The sequence below is a fragment of the Rhinolophus hipposideros genome, assembly GCF_964194185.1.
Source record: "Rhinolophus hipposideros genome assembly, chromosome: 3".
Taxonomy (NCBI): domain Eukaryota; kingdom Metazoa; phylum Chordata; class Mammalia; order Chiroptera; family Rhinolophidae; genus Rhinolophus; species Rhinolophus hipposideros.
The window spans coordinates 67,264,299-67,269,032 of record NC_138049.1 but is presented as its reverse complement, the minus strand read 5'-3'; the positions used below and the strand labels follow the sequence as shown (position 1 = coordinate 67,269,032).

The 4,734-nt window shown below is 38.7% G+C and overlaps 1 pseudogene across 1 annotated transcript; it reads right to left on the bottom strand.

The window, feature by feature from the left end:
• Positions 1-1,735: 1,735 nt before the first annotated feature.
• Positions 1,736-2,253, bottom strand: LOC308493573 (stathmin-2-like; annotated as a pseudogene). The gene has a single exon. The product of its transcript is annotated as a stathmin-2-like (transcript).
• Between the last annotated feature and the right edge of the window lie 2,481 nt (positions 2,254-4,734).

Here is a 4,734-nt window from a genome sequence, read left to right as displayed (position 1 = left end):
ACATAGTTTTTTCCCCAGGTCCTGAATATAATGTCAGAATAAATTTCAGTAGCTAGAAAAATACATTAGATTTCCAGCTCATAGAGTAAGAAGTACAGAAAAATAGGTCCATGTGGAGCCTGTGAATCTCTCTTTTTGTACAGAACAGTAACTCAAGAGCAATACTACACCCTTCAGAGAAGCACAGAGATTATAACTACACTGAAGGCTGGAAAATGCAGGGTGGTAACTCTAACATGTCTAACTTAATTCTCTAGTTTAGATAATACAAAAGATTATTAATTCTCAGAAAGTAATAGCAAATTTTCAAAACTTGAGTTAGTTGAAGCCAGCAAAAGCAACTCTTTTAGATGTAATCTTTTTAATGTATTAAGTTAGTATAACCAGTGGCACCTGGGAACCAGCTATTTTTTTTTCTCCAGTGATTTTTTTTTTCCTCCCATCTCAACAAGCAGATAACACCACAAACCATTAGATTCCCCTGGAAGGAGAGCAGTACATCTTTTTTTTTTTTTTTTCCCCTGCATCAGGATACATCAACTCCCCAAGTCTGTGTCACAATTCAGTTCTCAGGGATCTTGCCTATTTTCCAGTTTCCAACTTATCTCACTGTTTCACCACACTGATGATGATAAAACCTGAAGAGCAGAAGGCAGCAAGTTGCCTTGATGCCCAGATTATACATAGGTTCATCAGAAAATGTTGCACAAAATTAGAGTGATCTGATAGCTCAGTCAAGTTTTTGGCAGACCAGTAGACACAAGACAGGATATTTCCTCTAAAATTAAAAATAATTTGCAGTATCTTGTACCTACAATTCTTGATGGGATCTTTGCATTTGGTCGGACAATTAACTTCGCAAACTGATCCTAGAAAAAGCGCTACATATCTCTTTGCTGAATATCACTATGGTCACCTTCAAAGTACTCCCCTTGGAAAGTACTGACGCCAGCACCTAGTCCACCCTTCAAAGCAGTTTTGGAACTCTTTTTCTGGAATGGCCATCAGAGCTGTCCTTGTATTACCCTTGATGTCCTGAATGTCATCAAAATATTTTCCTTTCAATATTTCCTTTATCTTTGGGTAAAGAAAGAAGACATTGGGGGCCAGATCAGGTGAGTAGGGAGGGTGTGCCAATACCATTTATTATTTGTTTACTGGCTAAAAACTCCCTCACACACAGTGAGTGCTCTATGAGCTGGAGCATTGTCGTGATGCAAGAGCCATGAATTGTTGGTGAAAAGTTCAGGTCGCTTTCGTCTAACCTTTTCACGCAGCCTTTTCAGCACTTCCAAACAGTAAACTTAGTTAACTATTTGTCCAGTTGGTACAAATTCCTAATGAATAATCCCTCTGATATCAAAAAAGGTTAGCAACATTGTTGCAACAAGTTTGCGGACTTAATTATCAGGCCTTGCATGAGTCTGTATCTGTTTTGTTTGTTCATTTATATTGTTCTTTAGATTCCACATATAAGTGAAGTCTCATGGTATTTGTCTTTCTCTGTGTGACTTATGTCACTTCGCATAATACTATCTAGGTCCATCCGTGTTTTCACAAATGGTAAGATTTCATTTTTTTCCGCATTTCTTTTCCTGTTTTGTTTGTTTTTTAATAGTGAGTTCATTTTGAACCGTGTCATACATTTCCTATACTGACATCATATGATCAGTGACAATACAGGCAGGACGATGTATTACTAAAGGGGGCGGGGTGTGCCATACCCGCCATTGTTTCAGCCAGGCAGTGCCACCTGGAGTTCCTTGTTTCTGCACACTTCTGCAGCATGCCTCTCCTTTTCCTGTAGACGTTCAATAATAACAGCTAGAGCCACCTCATGGTTTTCCTTAATTTGTTCCATTTTCAGGATCAGCTTTTACTCTGCCATTCTGCTGATGTTGTTGTTTGCCTGCAAAGCCTTCTGCAGGACTGTGCCCTCTTGTTTGACAACTGTTTCAGCACCTGTGGCTCCTGAGACTTTCTTCTTTCCTCTGCAGCCTCCATTGTTTTCTGGATCTCCTCCAGGGACAGGTCTTTCTTCTCTGGAGAACCTAAAGTTTGTGGGGCTTCTGAGATGGGAGATGGTGGCTTTAAGATCAGCTCAAAAGCCTGGCCAGCGGCATGTTTGTTGATTTGCTTCACTTCTATATCATCGTAAGTGTAGGTGTTGTTTTGAAGTTCTGGGCAGAAGCAGGAACAAATCAGTGATCGCATGGACAGCGTCTTCATTCTTCCCCTGTAGGCCATTGCTGTTTTAGCCTTTGTAGGGATGTGCAGATGCTGAGCAGGATAAGGCAAAGGGTCCAATTAAGGCAGCGGAGTGCAAGATTTCATTGTTTTAATGACCCAGTAATATTCCATTTTATATATTCTTTATCCAATCAATTAGTGATGGGCACTTAGCTAATTTAAATAAGGCCCAGAGCAAGAGTCTTCATCTTGTCCAAACCACACTGCAAATAGCTCTGCCCTTAGGTCCCCATGACTCAGCCAGTTCTTATATTATGGCAGATAAATGCTTTGGGTAGATTAAGATAAGTATTAAGCCTGTGGCAAATCCCAGTAACAGTCATAGTGAAGGTTCCCAAAAATCTGGAAGAAAGCCATGTCCTTTTTTTGTATGAAACTATTATTCTTTTGGAAAACAACAGTTGGCTTGCCACTGAGCCCTGCTAACCACAGGATACCTGGTAATCTGGAATCTCAGTTGACCATAATGATCTTGGAGTTTTCAGTCCTACCTAGCCCTAAAACTGGCTGTAAAAGATTCCCCCATAAGCAAGGAGAAGTGTTTTAGAGACCCATCTTAGGAAGATCCTCAAAGAAAAAATTGAAAAAGAACATTGTCTACTTTTCCAGTAGGGCTACATCTCCCATGCTGTTATCTCTCCCTCAGCTCACTTCATGGGTTTATACTGTTCATGGGACGTTCCCTGTGACTAGGTGACATGGAAGAGAAACCTGTGGTTAACAACAGGCAGAGGTAGGCTAGCATGATATTAGAGCCCAATCTGGAGTGGCCCTGAACAGAAGTGAAGTGAAAGAGAGAAATCTTCCCAGTAGGCAGAAGTTCAAGTACATTTTCTGGTCCATGTTGCCCAAGAGAAAATCCTTATTGGTTAGATTGAATGGGTTGGCAAGCTCTTAAAAGAGACATGATCGGAGGACTGATGATAAGGAGAATATCTGTGTCTCACATTGATTCTGATTATAATGCTATCATCACAGAAAAGGAGTTTGAAATGCTGCAGGATATGGTAAATACTCTGAGGAGGAATCAGTTTATAGCTAGAAGACATGGGTGACAGCACTGAGGGGTGAATGGGGTTGGTACCTCTTATAGTTACACTCAAAGATTCATTCACAAAATATTTTCTCCCAGTCTCCATGACTTTTTACTCTGCTTAGTTTTCAATATTCAAAGGAGAAATGCTTCCATCAAAGAATTTAACATCATCCCACTAAATTAGAGGTGGTAGCTGTCATCTGTCCGTTTCGTCCTGCGAACACTAATTAAAAGAGCAGAAAACAAAAGTGGTGTTTGGTCCTCATTCCCTAGGGGAAATAGAGTGACACCAACAAAAATTGGGGACATGAAAGAGTATGGCTAGAACCCAGTTGATTCCAACGTGCCTCTATTAAGAGGTAAATATTAATAGGAAAGTCTTGCAATCCAAAACAGATTAGACTTCAAGAGCTCGGTTCCTCAGGAATGAAGGTTTTAATGAAAAAACCCAACAGTCCAAGGTGCTTGCTGAAGGCAGTATCAACCACGGCTCATGCCAGTTATATATTTTCTTCTTGCTGTGCCATGTAATATGTATATATCTACACAAATGCCCCTCTCTTTCCTTTTTCCTAAGTATAGTTAAATTTACTGTTTTGTACTTCTGTTGCACAATTTGAGATAGTAACCTGCTTGAGATCCTAAATAAACTTTAGTTTCCTCCCTTTGACAATTTCTGATCATTTAAAGGATGATTGCACAACACTAAGCAATTTTTTGGAAGTGTAAATATGCGATTAGATTTTTATTTCTGTGCATAGCACATAACACAATACAAAAAGTCCCAAAGTATATACTTGAATAAAAGTTTATTGAGTAGATATACGGAAGGGAAGGCTTAATGAATAGGTGGGTGGATCAATAGATGGCTACATAATAGATGGATGTTTAATAATATAAAGAAGAAATGTACATAATTTTTTCTTTTCAGAGGAATTCTAATCTCTATTTCTTCCTTTTGGAACTTGTATTAGATTTGTATGTTAGAGCATCTCAGCTTATTCTTTTTATCTAGCTGTAGCTCATATCATCCATAAGTCGTTTTCTTCAGAACTATACTCCAGCTCATTAACTCACTTTTCTTCTGTGTCTAATATTCTGCCTACCCCACTCACTGAGTTTTTATTAAATGATTATATTTTAAATTTCTAGAGATTCTATTTGTCCCTTTGATACTATCCATATCTTGTTCTTTTATGCTTGTTGTAACCATTTTAATATACCTTTTTAAAGTCTAACTGTTAAATGTAACATCTGACTTTCGTCAGATATGATCCTGATGTTTATTGTCTTTGCTAATTCTAGTTCAAAGTGAATTATTTCCTTAACTATTTTGTAATTTTACATTGCAAGCTCATCTTCAGAGTGTCTATTTCTGTGGGAAATCTCTGTGGCCTGGTCTGAGTGTTTGCTCTTCCCAGATGCTCATGGGTTTCACTGACCTGTGA